The sequence below is a fragment of the Hemiscyllium ocellatum genome, chromosome 42 (genome assembly GCF_020745735.1).
Source record: "Hemiscyllium ocellatum isolate sHemOce1 chromosome 42, sHemOce1.pat.X.cur, whole genome shotgun sequence".
In the NCBI taxonomy this organism is placed as follows: Eukaryota; Metazoa; Chordata; class Chondrichthyes; order Orectolobiformes; family Hemiscylliidae; genus Hemiscyllium; species Hemiscyllium ocellatum.
The window spans coordinates 31,036,767-31,060,683 of NC_083442.1; the positions used below are offsets into that span (position 1 = coordinate 31,036,767).

Here is a 23,917-nt window from a genome sequence, read left to right on the forward strand (position 1 = left end):
TATCCCAGTCTCACGTTCCTAACCATGCCCTGAGTTCGTCTGCCTTCCCTATTAGGCCTCTTGCATTGAAGTAAATGCAGTTTAATTTATCAGTCCTACCTTGTTCTCTGCTTTGTCCCTGCCTGCCCTGACTGTTTGGCTCATACCCTTTCCCAACTGTACCAATCTCAGATTGATCTCTTTCCTCACCATCGCCTGGGTGCCATCCCCACCCCAAAACCTTATTAATTTAAATCCTCCCGAGCCACTCTAGCAAATTTCCCAGTCAGTATATTAATCCCATTCCAATTCAGATGCAATCCATCCTTCTTGTACAGGTCACTTCCACCCCAATGGAGATTCCAATGATCCAATTATGTGAACCCTTCTCCCATGCACCAGCTCCTCAGCCATGCATTCATCTGCTCTTTCCTCCAGTTCCTATCCTCAGTAGCTTGTAGCACCGGGAGTAATCCAGATATTACTACCCTCAAGGAACTCCTTTTTTAAATTCCTGCCTAACTCTCTATATTCTCCCTTCAGAATCTTATCCTTTTCCCTTTGAATATCATTGGTTCCAATGCGTACAATTATCTCCTGCTGGTTGCTCTCCCCTTTGAGAACATTCTGCACCCTCTCTGAGACATCCTTGATCCTGGCACCAGGGAAGCAACACACCATTCTGATTTTTCCCTGCTGGCCGCAGAAACATCTGTTTGTGCATCTGAGTAGAGTCCCCTGTCACAATCGATTGCTCGGAACCGGACATACCCCTCATTACATTAGAGCCATTCTCAGTAGCAGAAACATGGCTGCTCGTGCTACATTCTCCTGAGAGTCCATCACCCCCTCCGTTTTTCAAAACAGCATACTTGTTTCAATGGGGATAGCCACAAAAGACTCCTGCGCTACCTGCCCACTTCTCCTTTCTTTCCTGGAGTTAATCCATCTATGTGACTGTATCTGTGGCTTTTATCCCTTCCTATAACTGCCATCCATCATAGCCAGGCTCTTGTAAATTCCTCATTGCCTCTAATAGTCGTTACAACTGATCCATTCGGTCTGATAGGATTTGCAACCATACACACCAGCTGCAAACATAATCCTCAGCAGCACTTAAGCTCTCCCTGAACTCCCACATCGACAAGAAGAGTATATCGCTCTACTGAAGGCCATCTTTGTTCCTTCACAATCTGCAGACGCAGAAAACAGCACCGTATTTTTGCTCTATAAGCAGCTGTGCTTCAAGCTAGCTTCATACTTATGGTTTATATTTTAAAAATTTAATCAAGAGTCAGATTTCACTGAAGTATATAATCAAGAAAGACCCCAGTGTGCTCACTACTGTAGTCTTCCAGCAAGGTTACACGTTAAAAACGAAGCACTTATCTGTTCCTATGCAGTGAGTTCTCTCAGACAGGTTCCTCCAAAATCAGTTGTGAGTTTCGCTGTTTGTTTTCCTAGACACCCTCCGTCTAGAGATACATGCTAAATTGTTCGCCTCGATTATTAAAATTGAGGAACTATTTGTGACAATGTACAGAGGAACGTTGATTATTCGGCATTAGATTATCCGAATATTGGATTATCCGGCAAGATTGCAAGGTCCCGATGCTCGGCTAAACTATGTTATCTGGCATTTGATTATCTGGAATTCGATTAAGCGAGTGAAATACTCCCCACCCATGTCCTTCGGATAATCGAGGTTCTTCTGGATACACTCAGCACTCTCATCAGGTAATGGAATAACTGCTTGATGTCTGTGGTTGTCCATGAAATTTCACAAGCTAAATTTAAATAACATACACGCTCACATGGTCAGTATCACCCTCCTTTCATAGAAAACTGAGTAGCCTAATCTAGGGTATTGACATTTGGCAACAGTTAACATCGTTGAACATTTTTGGTAATGGTAAGTTATAAATAACTTTATCATGGAATGTGATCATTTTGAAACAACAGTTTTAAATAAACCTAGCTTACATTTCATAGCTATGGAATTTGACTTCTTTACATAAAAAATAGTGACCCTGCTCATCAATCCCAAAGCTATCCGTGTAATGTAGAATTATTGTTGGAATAAAGAGCTGTCATTTGAAAGAAACCCAAAACGTACTACAATAGATGCCTGTTAATTCCAATTTGCAATTTCAATTATTGAATGGTAACTGAAAAGGGCAGGAGAATGGCACTAAGTCAGAAATCTGAGATGGTCCAGACACAATGGGCTGAACGACCTTCTCCTTTGTCGGAACAATTCTGTTTTTTTTTCAATTAATTCAATTGAAATTGCCCGGATATTGTTGAATGTTTAAATTTTGACCACAATATTTCATTAAAGTGGCATCAAGGAGCCATAGCAAAACAAGAGTCAATAGGAATTGGGGAAACTTTGCTGGTTGGAGTTGTCCCTGGTACAAAAGGGGAGGATTGTTGCTGTTGGAAAACCAGTCATCTCTGTCCCAGAACATCTTTGGAGGAGTTCCTGGAGAAATGTCTTGGCTAACCATCTTCAGCTGCCTCGTCAATGACTTTCCCTCCATCATAAGGTCAGAGGTGAGGATGTTTGCTATTCAATACCATTTATGACGACTCAGGAAATGAAGCAGTTAGTGTGAAAAATGCAGCAAGACCTAGACAATATACAGGTTTAGAGCTGAAAATGTGTTGCTGGTTAAAGCGCAGCAGGTCAGGCAGCATCCAGGGAACAGGAAATTCGCCATTTCGGGCACAAGCCCTTCATCAGGAATGAGGAAAATGTGTCCATCAGGCTAAGATAAAAGGTAGGGAGGAGGGACTTGGGGGAGGGGCGATGGAGATGTGATAGGTGGAAGGAGGTCAAGGTGAGGGTGATAGGCCGGAGTGGGGTGGGGGCGGAGAGATCAGGAAGAAAATTGCAGGTTAGGAGGGCGGTGCTGAGTTCGAGGGAATCGACTGAGACAAGGTGAGGGGAGGGGAAATGAGGAAACTGGAGAAATCTGAGTTCATCCCTTGTGGTTGGAGGGTTCCCAGGTGGAAGATGAGGCGCTCTTCCTCCAGCCGTCGTGTTATGTTCTGGCGATGGGGGAGTTCAAGGACCTGCATGTCCTTGGTGGAGTGGGAGGGAGAGTTAAAGTGTTGAGCCACGGGGTGGTTGGGTTGGTTGGTCCGGGCGTCCCAGAGGTGTTCCCTGAAGCGTTCCTCAAGTAGGCGGCCCGTCTCCCCAATATAGAGGAGGCCACATCGGGTGCAGCGGATGCAATAGATGATGTGTGTGGAGGTGCAGGTGAATTTGTGGCGGATATGGAAGGATCCCTTGGGGCCTTGGAGAGAGGTAAGGGAGGAGGTGTGGGCGCAAGTTTTGCATTTCCTGCGGTTGCAGGGGAAGGTGCTGGGAGTGGAGGTTGGGTTGGTGAGGGGTGTGGCCCTGACGAGGGAGTCACGAAGGGAGTGGTCTTTGCGGAACGCTGATAGGGGAGGGGAGGGAAATATATCCCTGGTGGTGGGGTCCGTTTGCAGGTGGCGGAAATGACGGCGGATAATACGCTGTATATGCAGGTTGGTGGGGTGGTAGGTGAGAACCAGTGGGGTTCTGTCCTGGTGGTGGTTGGAGGGGCGGGGCTCAAGGGCGGAGGAGCGGGAAGTGGAGGAGATGCGGTGGAGGGCATCGTTGATCACATCTGGGGGGAATCTGCGGTCTTTGAAGAAGGAGGCCATCTGGGCTGTACGGTGTTGGAACTGGTCCTCCTGGGTGCAGATGCGACGGAGACGAAGGAATTGGGAATATGGGATGGCGTTTTTACAGGGGGCAGGTTGGGAGGAGGTGTAGTCCAGGTAGCTGTGGGAGTCAGTCGGTTTATAGTAGATGTCTGTGTTGATTCGGTCGCCCGAGATAGAAATGGAAAGGTCTAGGAAGGGGAGGGAGGAGTCTGAGACAGTCCAGGTGAATTTGAGGTCGGGGTGGAAGGTGTTGGTAAAGTTGATGAACTGTTCAACCTCCTCGTGGGAGCACGAGGCAGCGCCGATACAGTCATCAATGTAGCGGAGGAAAAGGTGCGGGGTGGTGCCAGTGTAGTTGCGGAAGATGGACTGTTCCACATATCCTACGAAGAGACAGGCATAGCTGGGGCCCATGCGGGTGCCCATGGCAACTCCTTTAGTTTGGAGGAAGTGGGAGGATTGGAAAGAGAAGTTGTTCAGGGTGAGGACCAGTTCAGTCAGTCGAAGGAGGGTGTCGGTGGAAGGGTACTGGTTGGTGCGGCGGGAAAGGAAGAAGTGGAGGGCTTTGAGTCCTTCGTGATGGGGGATGGAGGTGTACAGGGACTGGATGTCCATCGTGAAGATAAGGCGTTGGGGACCGGGGAAAATCATGGAGGAGGTGGAGGGCGTGGGTGGTGTCCCGAACGTAGGTAGGGAGTTCTTGGACTAAGGGGGACAGAACCGTGTCGAGGTACGCGGAAATGAGTTCGGTGGGGCAGGATCAGGCTGAGACAATGGGTCGGCCGGGGCAGTCAGGTTTGTGGATTTTGGGCAAGAGGTAGAAACGGGCGGTGCGGGGTTGTGGGACTATGAGGTTGGAGGCGGTGGATGGGAGATCCCCTGAGGTGATGAGGTTATGGATGGTCTGGGAGATGATGGTCTGGTGGTGGGAGGTGGGGTCATGGTCAAGGGGGCAATAGGAGGAGGTGTCCGCGAGCTGGCGTTTGGCCTCAGCGGTATAAAGGTCGGTGCGCCAAACTACCACCGCGCCTCCCTTGTCTGCCGGTTTGATGGTGAGGTTGGGGTTGGAGCGGAGGGAGTGGAGGGCTGCACGTTCTGAGGGTGAGAGGTTGGAGTGGGTAAGAGGGGTGGACAGATTGAGTCGGTTAATGTCGCGGCGGCAGTTGGCTATAAATAGATCGAGGGCGGGTAAGAGGCCAGCACGGGGTGTCCAGGTGGATGGGGTGTGTTGGAGGCGGGAGAAGGGGTCGTCAGAGGGTGGGCAGGAGTCTTGGTTGTAAAAGTAGGCACTGAGGCGAAGGCGGCAGAAGAATTGTTCAATATCTCGCCGCGTGTTGAACTCATTAATCCGAGGGCATAGGGGAATGAAGGTGAGGCCTTTAGGCTGACAAATGTCAAGTTAAATGTCTGTGCCAGGCAATGAGTGTATCCCACAAGTGAGAGCGTTTTGACATTCAGTGGTGTTGCCATAGTTGAATCCCCACTATCAACATTCTGGGCATTATTATTGTGCAGAAACTAAGCTAGACTAGCCTCATGAGTGCTCTGGCTACAAGGACAGGTCAGGAGGTTATCAATTCTGCAGTAGATAACCTACCTCCTGACGTCTCGCAGCGTGTCCAGAAGGCGCAAGTCAGGAGTGTGTTAGATCAAGATCAATCTGCCCATACCCCGACTGCCATTTGCAACTCCAACTGCATCAAGAAGCTTGACACCATTTGGGACCATACAGCCCACTTGATCGGTAACACATCCACAAACATACACTCAGTCCCTTCACCACTGACACTCGGTAGCAGGAATGTGTACTATCTACAGTGCATTGCAGAAATTCACTAAGGCTTCTTGGATAATACCTTTTGAAACTTGAGATCAGTATCATCGAGAAGGGCAAGGGCAGCAAATACATGGGAATACGATGGGAATTGCAAGTTCCCATCTAAGCCACTTACCGTCCTGACTTGGATATATTTCAGTGTTCTTTCAGTATTGCTGGGTCAAAATCCTGGAACACTCTCTCTAATGTACTGCAATGGTTCAAGAAGTAAACTCCTTATCATCACTTCAATGGCAACTAGAGATAGGCAATAAGTGTCATCTTAGTCAGTGATACCCACATCTCGTGAATAAATTTTAGAAATTAATTAATGTTGACTTGCCTCCCCCCAAATGTTGTTGAACAGCCTGTCTCACCCACCTATTCCTCAGTTGTCATTTGATTTGATTATAGTGGACACAGCTGGGCTAACTGACTTCAGCTTGCTATAAAATGTGAATTAATTCTTCCAAAAATTTGGAGCTAACTTAGTTGTTGCATTGTGAATCAGCATTTTCCAAAAAAAAAGCCAGATAACTGACCCTCATCCAAACATGGGGAAGTGAACAGAATTCTCTGTCCGTCAACAGTTGACTAATATCTTCGAAGGTTTATCTTTTACGAGCCTGAAGAGACCCCCCAATGCAGATGAAAGGACCATTATTCTAAACAAACTGTACAATATAGAACACTGGCTTTCATCAGTGAACAATGTTCAGCATCTAATTACTGTAGTGGTTAAGGCTAGTGTGACTGGATGGGATGGGGGATGGAGAAACTGGTTTAGTGATGGTTTTGCTGTGTCTCCAAACTACAAAAACAACAAAGTGTTGTGAATGCTGTTAACATGCTATGTTTGGATGAGGTATTAGATTCAGATGAAATTTTCCCAGAGTCTAAACAAAGTGATCTATGATGAAGTGTATGGTGGAATCGTTGGTGAGGCCTTTTCACAAATGGTATGGCATTTCTTGTGGATGTTGTGGAGATATGTTCCTTGTTATTCACCTGAAATACATCTCACTGTATGATTATAAGGACCAAAGAAATAGGAACAGGATATAGGCTGAATGGCCCCTCAACCCTGCTCCACCACTCAATAGGAGTATGGCTGACCTGGCATTCCCCATATCTATTTTGTGGGGCCTCATAAACCTGGATTCCCCAAGTGAATGAGCCTTAAATCTAAACAAGGACCCAGCCCCTACATGACTCTGTGACAAAGTTTCAAAGACACTCAACCCTCAGAGAAGAAATTCTTTCTCACCTTGGCCTTAAATTGCAACTCCATGATGGAACAATGCTGGTTATAGGAGTGAGAGGCCATTGTCTCCTACTGGTGGTGAAGGCTTTTGAACCTGAATAGAAACCCATAGAAGTTGAACTTCTCTGCCACAGGCTCCATCCAAGGAGCAACAGGTGACCTTTTCAGGGATCTCTCATGCACACATAAATGCATCAGGACAGTGACTGATGCCATCTGTACAAGGTCAAACAGATTCATTTTGTTCCCCAATAATAAGGCTTGTGCTGTGGACAGCCTGTTGGATTGGGAATGTTGCTGGATCATCTGGGTGTGGAGTTTCATCACCACACACGTGGCACTGAGAGGGTTGTATCACAATGCTGTGGAATTCATAACATGAAGAGGTTTCATTCAATAATTATTCAGGGGATCTGTGATCACTGTTATCACTTCCCTATCCGCTACCCTGGCAGCTGGGACAGCTCGTATGTTCTAGAGTCTTGTATGTGGTCGTTTTGAGAGTCTAGGTCCATGATGAAGTTGGGTTCTGGGGATCAACGTCTAATGGCTCATTACACCATTATGGATTTTCAGAAGATCTTTTCATTTAATCTCATCATTTACTGTGATCCTAATTTTTACTTAAAAATGTGTTGATCCAAAACTGAATATTAGTAATAGAATGAAAAGTTTTAATTATGCTTTCAAGCTAATGCCGTCCATGCATGTTACATTTGTTTTTTGCAGACAGTGAGGTGTATGTACTGAACTAGATTTGTTTTTTATTGAAAGTGTCCTATTTTTATTGAGTTTAGAATAGAGCTGAGCACTAATTTTTTAAAAGGCTAGAATGTTAATTTACTGTTTGTTTTCTGTATTGCAGAGCAGAAAAACACAAACATCAAACAGTTAATTTCCTTTGTCGGCATGTTTTAAAAACTTGTTTTGAGAAAATCTACAGGATTGCAACTCATGTTTGTCTGAAACCACTTATTGTGTATAGATGCATGTTGTGGTTTTCACTGAATTAATTTTGCTATTCTCCATAAATCTCATCTGTTATAATTCAATTTATTAAAAAGTTCAAAGCTGCTTTGTGGAATAGGAAGAAATATAAATTTAGAGATGCTTTTGATATTGGTGTAAATAAATCATGCAAGCATAAATATTAGAGCAATTTGATTTCTCACTGTCCCAAAGCAATTGCACTTGCTGCCTTTTAATGTTGTCTGTTACCAATTAACTTTAAATGCAGTCTAAATCTTTTACTGATGTTTTAGTTTCTCTAACTGGCAGATACCTGATATAAAATAATCTTCAGAATGTTGAATATTTATGGACAGTTTTTATGTAATGATACTGACTAACATTACAAATTAAATTAATTTTTATAATGAGAAATACAATTCATCCAAGAGAACTTTTTAAAATCAATGTGAAGATAATTTACTTTCCCTTGTTTTTCCTATGATCCTTTAAAGGGCAGGTAGTGAGTATAATCTTAATTTAGAACTGCACAATTCCATACCACACTGAACTTATAGGGGTTCACTCTGACCAGTATTTCCATGGCAAGTTCTGAGTGCAATGAACCAAATGCTGCTGTGATACTTTTTGGTAATACTTCACTCAAAACAGTGAATTTTCAATATTCATTTAAAGCACAACAACTACACCTCGTGATTGTATTAGCCACTTTAAATGTTAATGATGTTGCTTTGATTTTATTTTTGACTTAGTCTTCCGTTTAATTTACTTTATGTTGTTTTAACAGTATTCTGGGAAAAAAGCTTGACCTTGTATCTGAAGTACCTTCCCCAATTTCTCAGTTGGTAGTTTAGTGTTAGTCAGCCATATTAGAAGATTCCTGTTCCTAATATAGCTAAACTCTGGTGTTTTTTTTTGTCTTCAGTATACTTGGACTGAGAAAGGGGAAAATCAATCTTGTTTTTGATTATCCCAAATTTACCCGTGGTTGGCAAGTGTCCGTACACTCCTGTTGCAAACTCTCTTCCAGTGACCTTTACTTTGGAAAGGTATTCCTTGTCTAGGCTCCGGTGTGAACAATAGCTTTCTGGGTGAGGTTGAAGAAGGTGGTGGCAAGCTGAGGAAATATACTGAAGCCACTATTTTAAAGATAGGTGAAGTTGCCAAAGTCATACTGGACTATAGGGCTGCATCCTCATTAGAGAGGAGACTGGTGGTTGTTTAACCTGAGAGCCACCATGCCTCAGGCGAGGGAAGAAGTTGAGTAGGAGAGTCTTCTTGGTAACCTCAGCCATTGTGGGGGTTGAACCTCTGTTGTTGGCATGACTCCACATTGCAAACTGGCCATCCAGCTAACTGAACTAACTGATCCCCCTTTTAAACAATGGAGTGTATCTCCTCCATTTCCTCTGTTTCTGAGCCTGAATTTGTAAGGACCACAATGACCGTTAAGGATAGGAGGTGGGGAGAAAACCTTTTTAAAAAATCATAAATAATGAAGATTGCATTTTTATTTGGAAAATGCTGTGAGCCTATATGGATTCATTACAGTTGCATTGGTTAAACTCTAGAGAAGGAAGGTGCTGAAATGCTCTCTTTCTAGTAGGTAAACACTACTCAGTGATTTTGCTTCTATAAATCTGAAACCTATTAATCATCTCTGCTTTTTGCTGTGTTTTGTGTATGGAATAATGAATGAAGCATTTAACCCTGTATTACTGCTCATTAAATAAACTGGGTTTATAAAATCAAATGGGGTAGAGAGAATTTTAGATACCTACACACTTAAATATATCATCGATATTTGAACCAAATCATCAAATATGATAAATCTAATCATACTCGTTACAGATACTTTCTTGTCCCAAACCAAATTTTGAAAACAAATTTAGACAATCAGCCAACAAACTTGGCAGCCATCTTGGCAGCTTAACCATCTGACTGGACTTGGCAATAAACTTCTGAGAAGTCAATGTCAGCAAGTCAACACCCATGTACCTCGTGGTGGTGCCTAGAATACTAACTATTCAGAGATCACCTGCTACAAGGATAATCATCTCTAAAAAGCAATTTTGTTGTGTTTGGGTTTTCAATTTGGACTCATCCTACAGAAAGAAAAACGATTACTTTTCATTTAATCTTTGGAATTGACCATGGATAGTTGTCTAATATCATAATGCTGATCAAACAAATAAAAATGAATATGTACTTTATAAATAAATTACTGAAAATCAACAGGTTGTGAAGCTTAAAAATCAGTTAATTGTGAATGCACATGCAAAGAAACAGAGTACCCTACTCAAATTCCAGGAATTTGAAGCAATTTCAATTGCATATGTTTTGAAGATTAATTGCACTCAAAATTACTACAGGGTTGTTGCACAGTAGTTGTTTGGTTCGCTAATATTTACGGTACCTGGCTAGGCAGGTGCTTTGTAATTTCAGCATGATTATTATAATGATATTTACCATGAATACTGAATTTGAGTTTCAGAATTGTTTTTGAGATTGCATATAGTGGAACTTGAGGTGGTGAGAAAATGGTCTGATTTAGATTGAGGGAATATCTCATAGTACCTGTGACAGGACAGAAACTTGTGCATGTATGATTAATCTTTTGAAGTCACAGTTGCCCACAAGGGAAGGACAGTAAGCTGAGCATTATTAACTTGTAATATGTAGCCTATTTATATTAAGCAGGTGGCACACCAGCAGCTGTGTGTATCCTTCGTTTAGGTTTGGGTTATTTGTGGGGCATAATAGTTTTTAAGTTTCAAGGACCACTTTCTTTTCCTTTTGGGTTATTAACAGGAAAATAGAAGTCAGACACTGCTGTATAAGTGAAAAGACCAGTACAGTTTTCTTTTACAATTTGAACATCAAATGGAATTGTGGAAGCGAATGCAGGCTTTTAGGTGACAACTTTCTGAGCAGTAACCCAAAAACTGACTTAGGCAAATTATTATTTTGTCAGTCCCAAAATGCATCAATGTTGAGAATTGCCTGTACGACTGCCAGTCTAAAAGTGATTTTATATTAGGCATATTTACCTAAATGAGTAAATGGAAATAAATGTTTGTGACTTCTGCGCAATGTTTTCTTTTCTTTATATGTGTCATTGCCCACAGGGGTTAAAAAAAAACCTTTAAGATAAATGGATTCCTGTGAACATGTAAAATTTAAAAGGTTGTGTTTTTGTTACTGAGTTGGCTGGTCAAGTCAAGAATTTTCCCAGCCTGGCAAACTCTTTGATTTAAAGGGCCCCACCAATGTATGTCTTTCAGCCCTTTGATTTTCTTCTTCAGATTTCAACAGTTCTCTTTGTTATTATATGGCCATCGGTTTTGTACATAGCGCATGCTGGATGAGTGACGTAGAAGGATGATGGAGGAAAAGGAGAGTTTGTTGCTAATTGTCCTGAGGAAGGGTCACTGGATCTAAAATGTTTACTCTGATTTCTCTCCACATAGGAGAAAGTGAGGTCTGCAGATGCTGGAGATCAGAGCTGAAAATGTGTTGCTGGAAAAGCGCAGCAGGTCAGGCAGCATCCAAGGAACAGGGGATTCGACGTTTCGGGCATAAGCCCTTCTTCAGGAATTCCTGAAGAAGGGCTTATGCCCGAAACGTCGAATCTCCTGTTCCTTGGATGCTGCCTGACCTGCTGTGCTTTTCCAGCAACACATTTTCATCTCTTTCTCTCCACATAGACTGCCAGACATGCTGAGCTTTTCCAACAATGTTTTTGTTTCATTGGTAAGACCTGGATTAGCTTCCCAATCCAAAAGATGGAAAATTATAGGCCAATTAGTCTAACCTCGTTTATGATAAAATTCTAGAATCCATCATTAAGGATGAGGTTTCTAAATTCTTGGAAGAGCAGAGTCTGATTAGAACAAGTCAACATGGATTTAGTAAGGGGAGGTCGTGCCTGACAAACCTGTTGGAATTCTTTGAAGAGGTGACAAGTAGGTTAGACCAGGGTAACCCAGTTGATGTGGTCTATCTAGACTCCCAAAAGGCCTTTGATAAGGTGCCACACGGGAGGCTGCTGAGCAAGGTGAGGGCCCATGGTGTTCGAGGTGAGCTACTGGTATGGATTGAGGATTGGCTGTCTGACAGAAGGCAGAGAGTTGGGATAAAAGGTTCTTTTTCGGAATGGCAGCCGGTGACCAGCGGTGTCCCGCAGGGTTCAATGTTGGGGCCACAGCTGTTCGCATTATATATTAATGATCTGGATGAAGGGACTGGGGGCATTCTAGCAAAGTATGCCGATGATACGAAGTTAGGTGGACAGGCAGGTAGTACTGAGGAAGTGGGGAGGCTGCAGAAGGATCTAAACAGTTTGGGAGAGTGGTCCCGGAAATGGCTGATGGAATTCAACGTGAGCAAATGCGAGGTCTTGCACTTTGAAAAAAAGAATAAAAGCATAGACTACTTTCTAAACGGTGAGAAAATTCGTAAAGCCAAAGTACAAAGGGATCTGGGAATGCTAGTCGAGGATTCTCTAAAGGTAAACATGCATGCGAGTCCGTGATTAAGAAAGCGAATGCAATGTTGTCACTTATCTCAAGAGGGTTGGAATATAAAAGCAGAGATGTGCTACTGAGACTTTATAAAGCTCTGGTTAGGCCCCATTTGGAGTACTGTGTCCAGTTTTGGTCCCCACACCTCAGGAAGGACATACTGGCACTGGAACGTGTTCAGCGGAGATTCACACGGATGATCCCTGGAATGATTAGAATAGATTACTTAGATTAGATTACTTACAGTATGGAAACGGGCCCTTCGGCCCAACAAGTCCACACCGACCCGCCAAAGCGCACCCACCCATACCCCTACATTTACCCCTTACCTAACACTACAGGCAATTTAGCATGGCCAATTCACCTGACCCGCACATCTTTGGACTGTGGGAGGAAACCGGAGCACCCGGAGGAAACCCACGCAGACATGGAGAACGTGCAAACTCCACACAGTCAGTTGCCTGAGACGGAAATTGAATCCGGATCTCTGGCGCTGTGAGGCAGCAGTGCTAACCACTGTGCCACCGTGCCGCCCCAAATGGTTGGTCTAACATACAAGGAACGGCTGAGGATCCTGGGATTGTATTCTTTGGAGTTTAGAAGATTAAGGAGAGACTTAATACAAACTTACAAGATAATGCATGGCTTGGAAAGGGTGGATGCTAGGAAATGTTTTCCGTTAGGCGAGGAGACTAGGACCCGTGGACACAGCCTTAAAATTAGAGGGGGTCAATTCAGAGCAGAAATGCAGAGACATTTCTTCAGCCAGAGAGTGGTGGGCCTGTGGAATTCATTGCCGCAGAGTGCAGTGGAGGCCGGGATGCTAAATGTCTTCAAGGCAGAGATTGATAGATTCTTGATGTCTCGAGAAATTAAGGGTTACGGGGAGAATGCGGGTAAGTGGAGTTGAAATGCCCATCAGCCATGATTGAATGGCGGAGTGGACTCGATGGGTCAAATGGCCTTACTTCCACTCCTATGTCTTATGGTCTTCATCCATTTTATGGCCACACTCCGCTGAAAGGCTAGGAAGCCTGTCATTGAGATACTGGCCCAACTCCATGAAAATTTCAAATGTCTATCTCTGAAACTGAGTGACCAGTTTGGGAGTGCAGAGAAGGGACTTGCCACCTGCACTGTGAAAATTGCTAGTGCCTGCAATTTTTAAATGACAACAGCTCCATGAAAATGAGTTATTGTCTTTTTGAAGCTGGAACAGGTCACAGTTCTATCAGTTTTCAAAAATAATACATAGTGAACTTTTGAAGGCTAAATTTAAAAAAAATTGAAGCAAAATATTCACCTATATTCACCGGTACTATGTGACAAAGATATGCATCTTCATTGTTCACCATGCATCTTCAACTCCCGCACACAATTAGTTTGTATGGAAATTAAAGTTTCAGTATAGTCTATTTTCCTGAGGTTCCAGGATAACTTTTTTTTATTGTAGTTAATAAATTTGAGAAATTCAAATAATTTTGAGATTTTGAATTAGAGTTCATTGCATTGGAGGCAGTTCAGAGAAGGATCGATTGGCTGACCTTGGGATGAATTGATGGAAAGGTTGGGGCTTAACTCATTCAAATGGAGAAGTGATCATATTGAACATTGGATTCTCAGGGGTCTTGAAAATAGATGATGAGAGGATGTTTCCCCTCAGAATCTAGAAGTGGGGACACCATTTCAAAATAAGGCTAAGCCCATTTAAAGCAGGGAGAAAGAAACATTTCTCTCTGAGTTGTTAACCTTTGGAATTCTATACATCAGAGAACTGGCTAATTGAATATATCCAAGGATGAATTAGACAGATTTTTGATCAATAAGAAAGTGAAGAATTATGGGATGAGGTGTCCAGACATGAAAATGAATTTAAGGCCATCTTCAGATCAGCTGCTGAATGGTGAAAAGGGGGTCAACTACCTACTGCTTCTAATTCTCTTGTGATTCAAGAATTTTGTGGATTAGTTGGGAACTTGTTCTTTTGATGATTAAAATATATCCTAGAAGTAATAGAAAATTTACCTGCTTTTTATGTTGTTCTTAAAGAATCGAGCATGAAGAAGCTATTGCGACTCCAATTAGGCATAGTATCTGATTAAATGTTCTCCATTATATTGTCACTAATAATTCACTTCCTGTTGTAGATTAATGTGAAATATGAGTTCAAAGTATGCTCAAAACTTTTAGCAAAGTTTTCTTTTAGCAATAACTATAAATATTAGTGTCAGGACTATTCAAAAATGCATTGTACTTTCATTAAATATTTAATTGTAACCAGGACATCTATTGCAATTAACTCCTTATAAACCTGGGGTTCCTCCTTAAACATGATTGCATGGATCATGTCACATTCTGTGGACTTGCACAATTTGTATTTAAAGAACTAGCTGGAATGTATTAAGTCTGCAATCCATTTGATCATTGTTCTTTACAAAAACTTGAATATTAAACATTTTTATTCAAAGTCCTGTGGTTTATTCACAGCTTGTTTGTGGCATAGGCTGGCAACCCTCTTTCCCAAGATTATTTGGCAAAATGTTACATAATTTTAACACGTTAACAAAGAGTTGAGAAATTAACATGCTATCAGCTGGAAGGGATAATTGTCAATAAAATGGTTCTGTTTTAAAATTTGTGACATCATTAATGCAAAAATAAACTTAGGCTACAACATTTCCTAAGTTTTGCACGTGACTGATATACAAACTGTTGAACAATTCTTACAAAGCAGTCTGTTGCCTAAGAAAAATGACCTGTTGGGACACCTAGTTTGCTTTGTATCCTTACCTCAATGATATCATGGTGTGGTGCTTAGCCATATAGATCAGCAAAATTCCATTTCAAATTGCTGAGTAGTGGTAAATTGGATGATGAGGAAATTCTGCTTTGATCTCCATTTTCCTGGATTAGGGATGGAGAGAGGGATGTAATCAGTCACAAACCTTGTTCTTGAAGACTATTTTAAACGCATGAGTGAGTGTACAAAAAAGGTAAGATTGTTCGGAAGATACCTGGGTAGTGGATGGAAGGTTTACTGCCATCTGTGGAATCATAGTTCATATGATAAATGGCTGCATTTTGTGGAAGAGGGAGAAGAATCATAGAATGCCAACAATGTGAAAACAGGCCATTTGGCCTATCAAATCCACACTGACCCTCTGAGCATCCCATTTAGACCCCTTATCCCCATAACCCTGCATATCCCTGACCAGTATGGGCAATTTTAGCATGGCCAATCCACCTAACATAGTTTCCTCCCACAGTCCAAATATGAAGCAACTGGAGGAAACCCACAGGCAATGTGCAAACTCCACGCGCATCAGTCGCCTAAAGGTGGGATTTAACCCAGATCCCTGGTGCTATGAGGAAGCATTGCTAACCACTGAGCCACCATGCTGTCCGCAGAGGGTTGAGAGATTGAGTAACATCAGAAGAGAGAATTACAACAGCAGTAATTTGGTTTGCATTTAAGAAATGATTGTCACTTGCTCTGTACCTTTTAGTGAAAGCATCGATTGGAGTTCTTCCATTATGTATATTGAAATTATCAGGTTAGAAAATACATGCTTTTAGAATTAGAACAGAGCCTGACAGGCTGATAACCAACGGTCAATTGATAAAAGAACCAGAAGGGGGATAAAAGTGAGCTGTTATGTTCTGCAAGTACTGTCTGAAAGACTGGTAGAGCAGATTGATTTTTAAAAACATTTATAGAGGAATTATAGGAAGATTAAAGAAAAGAAAGAACTTTGAAGAAAGAGCAGAGAAGTGGGACTGATTAGAAAATTCTACAAAAGAACTGACACAGGCATGATAGACCAAATGATGACCTGTCATTCATCATGCCATGGTACTAATACTATTGTGGCTTTTTGCTACAATTTGTGCGATGCAGTCTGCTCCACATCTGAATTCTTCTAACATTATAGTGGTGCTTTATATTATAATTAATGGAACTGAGATCCCTTTCCAATTATTATAAATATTTGTATTGTAAAATCATACAGGTACAGGAGAATTCCTATTGAACCTGTTCTAGCTCTTTGTGAGTGCTATTCAGTTCATCAAACTCTCAGGTCTTTTTTCCCTAATCACCTTTCTCCATTTACAATTGCAGGTGTCTACAGTCCCTTTTGAAAGAGACTGCAGCATCTGCTTTCTCCATCATTTCAGCAGTGCATCCAAATTGCTCAAACACTTTGCATTTAAAATGAATCTATTCATCTCTCCTCTGGTTCTTTTGCCAAATATCTTAAATGTGTGTCCCCCGCCAATGGAAACATTTTCTCCCTCTCTACTGTTACTAAAATTCTTCTTTTGAACACATCTTCTAAATATTGCCATTAATCTCCTTTCCTCTAAAGAGAGAAATTCTAACCGCTCTAATCCCTAAACACTTAGTTAGAGACAAATAAAACTGCAAATGTTGAAATCCAAGGTAGAGAAGTAGGAAGCTGGAAGAACACAGCAAGCTAGGCAGCATCAGAGAAGTCAACTTTTTGGGTGTAACCCTTCAGGACTGAAGGTGTGTGTAAGGGGAAATGCAGATAAAGGGGGTGATGTGGCAGGGTGGGGATAGGTGAATACAGGTAGTAGGTACGACCTGGTCAGTCAATGTGATGAATGAATTCGGTTGGTGGCGAGAAGGAAGGGTCAATGAGAGGAATGGAAGGGAAGGGGGTAGGTGCTGGGAAGGGAGTTGGGTGATGGGAAGGGAGGTTATTTGAAATTGGAGAACTCAGTTTTGAGTCATAGAGATGTACAGCATGGAAACAGACCCTTTGGTCCAACTCGTCCATGCCGACCAAATATCCCAACCCAACCTAGATCCACCTGTCAGCATCCGGCCCATATCCCTCCAAACCTTTCCTATTCATATACCCATCCAGATGCCTTTTAAATGTTGCAGTTGTACTAGCCTCCACCACTTCCTCTGTCAGCCCATTCCACACACACACTACCCTCTTTGTGGAAAAAGTTGCCCCTTGGGTCTCTTTTATATCTTTTCCCTCTCACCCTAAACCTATGTTCTCTAATTCTGGACTCCCCACCCCAGGGAAAAGACCTTGTCTACTTATCTAAATATGCCCCTCATAATTCTATAAACCTCTGTGAGGTCACCCCTCAGTCTCCGAGGGAAAGCAGCCCCATCCTGTTCAACCACTCCCCATAGCTCAAATCCTCCAACCCTGGCAACATGGGCGGCACGGTGGCACAGTGGTTAGCACTGCTGCCTCACAGCGCCTGTAGACCCGGGTTCAATTCCCGACTCAGGCGACTGACTGTGTGGAGTTTGCACGTTCTCCCCGTGTCTGCGTGGGTTTCCTCCGGGTGCTCCGGTTTCCTCCCACAGTCCAAAGATGTGCGGGTCAGGTGAATTGGCCAAGCTAAATTGCCCGTAGTGTTAGGTAAGCGGTAAATGTAGGGGTATGGGTGGGTTGCGCTTCGGCGGGTCGGTGTGGACTTGTTGGGCCGAAGGGCCTGTTTCCACACTGTAAGTCTAGTCTAATCTAATCCTTGTAAATCTTTCTAAACCCTTTCAAGTTTCAGAATATCCTTCCAATACGAAGGAGACCAGAACTGCAAGCGATATTCCAAAAGTGGCCTAACCAATGTCCTGTATAGCTGCAACATGACTTCCCAACTCCTGTACTCAGTACCCTGACCAATAAAAGAAATCATACCAAACACCTTCTTCACTATCCTATCTACCTGCGACTCTACTTTCAAGGAGTATTACTTTCAGTAATACTGTCAGGACCTTACTATCAAGTTATAAAGTCCTGCTAAGATTTGCTTTCCCAAAATAGAGTCCTTTGGGCAGTTAGAGTCTGCTCAGGCAGAAGATGAGGTGTTGTTCCTCAAATGTGCGGTTTGATTTGTTGTGGCAAAGGAGGAGGCCAAGGATGATGATGTCAGAAAGGGAGTGGGAAGGGGATTAAAATTGGTGGTGACTGGGAGGTCAGGTCGGCCTCTGCGGGCTTGGCTGAGATGCTTAGCAAAATATTCCCTCGTTTACGTTTGGACTCCTTGATGTAGAGAAGACCACAGTGGGAGCACCTGATGCAGTACATTAGGTTGGAGGAGTGGCAGGTTTTTCATCTTTCCTGTTCAGGGCAAAGTACCTGGGAGATTGGGGGTAGGGGAGAGGGTTGGTGGGGAGAGTTGGCAAACCAAGGATTGGCAAAGGGAACAGTCCTTGCGGGAGGGGTGTGAATAGGAAAATGTTCTTGGTGGTGAGGTCTAGTTGGATAAAGTGTTTAAGGATGATGTGTTGGTGGTGTGATAGGTGAAGACAAGGGTGACCCCGTCTTTATCGCATTTTGGGAAGGGGAGTTAGAGCAATGGAATGGGGAATGGAGGCTGTGTGGTGGTGGATTGTCTGGATGAGAAGGGGGAAAGCACGTTGTTCAAAATAGGTGGACAACTGGGATGCTTGGAAGTGGAATATCCCCTTGTCTGAGCAGATGCGGAGGAGGTAAAGGAATTGGGAGAATGGAATGGATTTCTTGCATGATCCTGGGTGCGAGGAAGTGTAGTCCAGATAGTTGAGAGAGTCTGTGGGTTTATGATAAATGTCCATTTGTAGACTGTCACCGGAGATGGAAATGGAGAGGTTGAGAAAGGAGAGGGAGGTGTTCAAGATGGACCAAGTGAATTTGAGGGCAGGGTGGAAGTTGTGGGCGAAGTTGATGAACTGCTCCAGTTTAGCCTGGGTGCAGGATGCTGCATAGTTGCAGTTATTAACGTAACGGCAAAAGAGCTGGGGCACAGTGTCTGTGTAGGTACTAAAGAGGGACTGTTCAAAGTAGCCGACAAAGAGACAGGTGTAGCTGGACCCCATCCAAGGGTCCATGGCCATCCCGTAGTCCTCACCCTTAATAACTTTTCCTTTAACTCCTCCCATTTCCTCCAAATCCAGAGAGTGTCCATGGGCACTTCGATGGACCCCAGTTACATCTGTCTCTTTGTCAACTATGTAGAACAGTCCCTCTTCAGCTCCTCCTCCCTCCCTTCCATTCTTCTCATCGGCCCTTCCTTCTAGCCAGCAATTGGATTCATTCCTCCCATCAACTGAACAGGTTGTACCTGCTACCTGTGTTCACTTATCCCCCACCTTCCCACCCTGCCCCCACCATACCCTTTATCTGCAGCTCCCCTTACACCCACCGGAAGGGTTACACCTGAAATGTTGATTTCTCCACCTCCTGATGTTGCCTGGCTTGTTGTGTTCTTCCGTCCTCTTGCTTGTCTACCTTATATTTAAGCACATCAAGGATGAGTGAGCTTGATTATCAACTGCATAAAAGTTTGCACCCACATCCTTCCTAAAATGTGATGCCTTGAATTGGACACACTATGCCTGAAGCCTAACCAGTAATTTCTAACTGTCTAATGTTGGTTTCTTCCTTTTGTGCTCCGGTCTCTGTAAAACGGAAGGGTTAGGATTCCATCTCGTTTTTTCACAACTTCCCACTTTGAAAGATTTTGAGCAAGAACAAGAGGGAAAATTGTTGTTAGTTACAGCACTTCAATGAATCAGAGTTGACTTGTCAACCACTTAGTACCCTTTTCTCATGCAGTATAAATTGTTGCTCCCTTTAAAATTTGGCTTTCTTGTTTGTCATGATGAGTACTAGGTGGAAACAACTTGAATGGCATGCCTTTCTTTTTCAGCAATATCCAAGTTCTGCACTTTGTGACTTTGTATGTGAGTCCAAGTCTCTGTTCCTGTATTTCTTTTAAAATTGTCATTTTGTTTATATTGCTTCTCCTTCATTACAAAATGTGTCCATCTAATTTACTTGTAGTTTCTTTGAATGTGCTCCACTTTGCTGATAAACAGATGATTCTTGATGATTCCTAGTTTCTGCAGGCATTGCAGTTAAATGTACAGTCAAGCTCTATTGCATCTATTGTTCTGAGAAATAAATTTGTTTCCTGTAACCTTAAGTTCACAGCATTGATTGATATAGTTGGATTTACTTACAAAAGCATGTAACATCATGGATTGAACTTTTTAAACAACAGAGTCATGATTCATGAACATAAGGCTGCCTGGCACCAGCTGCTTTACATTTCCTTTTTCTGTGTGTTACAGTCCCTTTTGCTCAGGAAATCCAGCGGATTAGCCTATCATTGTTGATTCAGTCATCTGGTATTTTAAATCAGTCACTTTCAATGCCGTAAAGCTGTGAATTGTGACACCGGTTCTGATCATCTGGTAATTTGTCCAGACTTTTAGAACTTGCAATTAGCTTTTAAAAGTAACTTTTCATGCAAGTTTATTTTTAGATCTGGAATTATGTTTAATGATTCATAGAATTTAACATGTAAATACAAATCGATGAGTATCAGTATCAGAAGCGTGAGTGTGGTTTTTAAACAAAAGTCCAACATCAGATGACAATACAAGACGAAAGTGAGGACTGCAATTGCTGGAGATCAGAGTTGAGAGTGTGGTGCTGAAAAAGCACAGCGGGGTCAGGCAGCATCTGAGGAGCAAGAGAATCGACGTTTCGGGCAAAAGCCCTTCATCAGGAATCCTATTATATTTGCAACATTTTAGTTTTAAAATTCCAACTGAATCATTTTGGAAGGGAGTCTTCTCACCCGTTTAATATTAGAAGATTTATCATGCAGACAGATTGGCTTTAAAGCACTCTGGCTTGAAGCTTCATTAATATTTAATATTATCATCATTCTGGTTGGTCCCTTAAGGCACGCCTGATTTTTTTTTCTTATCACTTGAGTGTTATTTATTTGAGAACATTAGTTGCAAATAATGTGAAAATTGATACCTACACCTTTATCATAGTGTATGTATGTGTGCGTGTGTGTATATATAGGGATTGACTTTTAGAAGCGCAGTTATTTGGACGTTCCTACCATTGCCCTGCTGGGATTAATTAGTTCAGTGCAAGTTGGAGATCGAATTTTTATTCTTGTAATGTTTATAGGCCAATATTATCTCTTGCTGTACAGTTGCCATTTGAATTAGTCTAGTTTTAGTAGCTAAAACTGGAGTGGTAAGAAGCAGACTCATTTCTGTGATTTCCGGACATTGGCTTCCTGTTCTCAGCCAGGCCACTGGATGGAAACCAGGAATCTTCCCACCTAGAGGAAGGGAAATCAAAAGACAAAAGACTTTTTCCTTGGCTCACCATCAGGCGCAAAGTTACTTGGCATGAGTCAATTTATGGAATGTCCTAATTCTGGACTTTTACTCATGGAAACCATTTGGATAGAGAATCTATGAAAGTTAAACTAAACTGAGTGACTACCTTTATAATCAATTATTACACATTTGCCACAGACATTGGTGTTGAATGCTCTACAGCACTAACTATTTCTTGTGCCTGATCTGGTAGTATACTTCAGTAGTTGACCCAAGTAGCCATCTTGCATATGGTAACCAAAACACCAACATCTGTGAGTCGACTTCTTTCATTGTGTAATGTTATGTTAGCTAGTTTTCATAGGTTTTTCACTGGATTAATATAGTGGTTTCTTGTCAGGAAAAAGTAACCGAATGCTTTGTAGATGATCACTCTTCCCAGTGGAACGTGGGTGGCATTGTGTAGCAATACCTATGTTATCACGAGTGTCAAACATACAATGCTTTTTGTTTGTTTTTCTGTTGTGCCATAGTGGTGGTAAATACATTACTGAAACCATTTTTGTATGATAAGGAACAAAGTGGAGATATTTGAAACTGGCTACTCAGAACATATACAATACATATACTTTTTCCTGCATCAGTGGAACTTGCTAATCAAAATTTGAAATTGCCATCCCAGTGAACAAATTCACATCGATGTTAAGAAATAAACACACAACTGTAGATGATGGAGATCGGCAACGTACAAAAATAGAAATTGCTGAAGAAACTCAGGCGGTTTGGCAACATATCTGGAGAGAGAAACAGAGTTAATGTCTTGAGTCCAGTGACTCGATGGTGAAGAAGGGTCGCTGGACTCAATATTAAATCTGTTTCTCCCTGCACGGGTGCTGTCAGACTCTCATCCATATTACTTTCCTAACCAGAGCTACATTTCATGGTTCCCTAGTTGTTATTCAGTTTTATTAAGTGGAGAACTGGGAAACCAATTTTCCTCAATTTTTTTTCAGACCTGGGTTAAATGAATTGATCTCAACTGGGATTGTGGTGCTACTAATGGCTCTGATTCTGCCAAGAAGGGGCCTAGAAAGATTACTCCTTCAGTATGTACAGGATATTGGTTAGGCTACTGTTGGAATATTGCATGCAATTCTGGTCTCCTTCCTATCGGAAAGATGTTGTGAAACTTGAAAGGGTTCAGAAAAGATTTATAAGGATGTTTCCAGGGTTGGAGAATTTGAGCTGTAGGGAGAGGCTGAACAGGCTGGGACTGTTTTCCCTGGAGCGTCTGAGGCTGAGGGATGACCTTATAGAGGTTTACAAAATTATGAGGGGTATGGATAGGGTAAATAGGCAAAGTCTTTTCCCTGGGTTCGGGGAGTCCAGAACTAGAGGGCATTGGTTTAGGGTGAGAGGGGAAAGATATAAAAGAGACCTAAGGGGCAACTTTTTCATGCAGAGGGTGGTACATGCATGGAATGAGCTGCCAGAGGAAGTGGTGAAGGCTGGTACAATTGCAACATTTAAAAGGCATCTGGATGGGTATATGAATCGGAAGGTTTGCAGGGATATGGGCCAGGTGCTGGCAGGTGGGGCTAGATTGGGTTGGGATATCTGGTGGGCATGGGCGGGTTGGACCGAAGGTTTATTTCCATGTTGTACATCCCTATGACTCCATGACTCTAATTGGCTATGTACTCATGGACATTGAGTCAGGGCAGGGTTGGACTCCTTTTGAACTTATGGTGTTATATGAGCACAATGTGCAGAGATTTAGAACCCAAATCACAACATTGTAAAACTGAATTTGACAAGTTAGGTAGGGTTCTGGGTTGGCAGGAGAAAAGGTGAGCAGAAACATTGCCAAATTATTGTCAAAATATAACTGGATCATTAATGTTCTTCAGTGAAAGAGATAGTTGAGTCCACATGTGACCAGCTCCACATTAATTTTACCATTAATGCCACGTTTATTATTCAAAAAGATGGCAGACCACCAGTTTTGCAGACAAGTGTTATCAATTACTGGCAATAAATGTCGCCATACTACTGTCACCCAAACCGAAGAACAAATTCATTTTAAAAAAAGCTCTTCCCAAAGGAAGAACAGTATCGGATAATAACTGACACTGGTACAGCTAAAGCTCGCTGTAACCAAAACATTCACTAGTGATGGGTGAGATGGAAGAATTGTAGAACAATGGCTTTATGAATCTGGGTGAAATGTGTTATAATAAAGGAGGAGGCCATTGTGTCCATTACGCCTCTAGCTTTTTGAAAGACTAATCAAATCCAATCCTACGTACTTTCCCTGTAGTCCAACAATCCTTTTTCTCTCAAATATACATACAATTCCCTTTAACAATATGTAATGAGTTCACGATCATTTCAATAATTTTAGTGACTGTGTAATTTAATGTATTTACTAAAAACTCTATTTTCACTCCATAGATTTATTACTAAAGATCTCCAGAAGAAACTACTTTCCTGTAAGAAAATTTAGAGTAAGTATATTAAGTTTACTAAAAATAGAATGTAATAAC

General features: G+C 42.3%; 1 protein-coding gene across 3 annotated transcripts in view; it reads left to right on the forward strand.

Moving 5' to 3' along the window:
- The window catches only part of peak1 (pseudopodium-enriched atypical kinase 1), a 195,382-nt gene that overhangs the window by 42,653 nt on the left and 128,812 nt on the right, over positions 1-23,917 (forward strand). For all 3 annotated transcript variants that reach the window (XM_060853890.1, XM_060853892.1, XM_060853891.1), the window contains exon 2: positions 23,826-23,878. The gene's annotated coding sequence lies outside the window, so the exon portion shown is untranslated. The remainder of the gene's footprint in view (positions 1-23,825; positions 23,879-23,917) is intronic.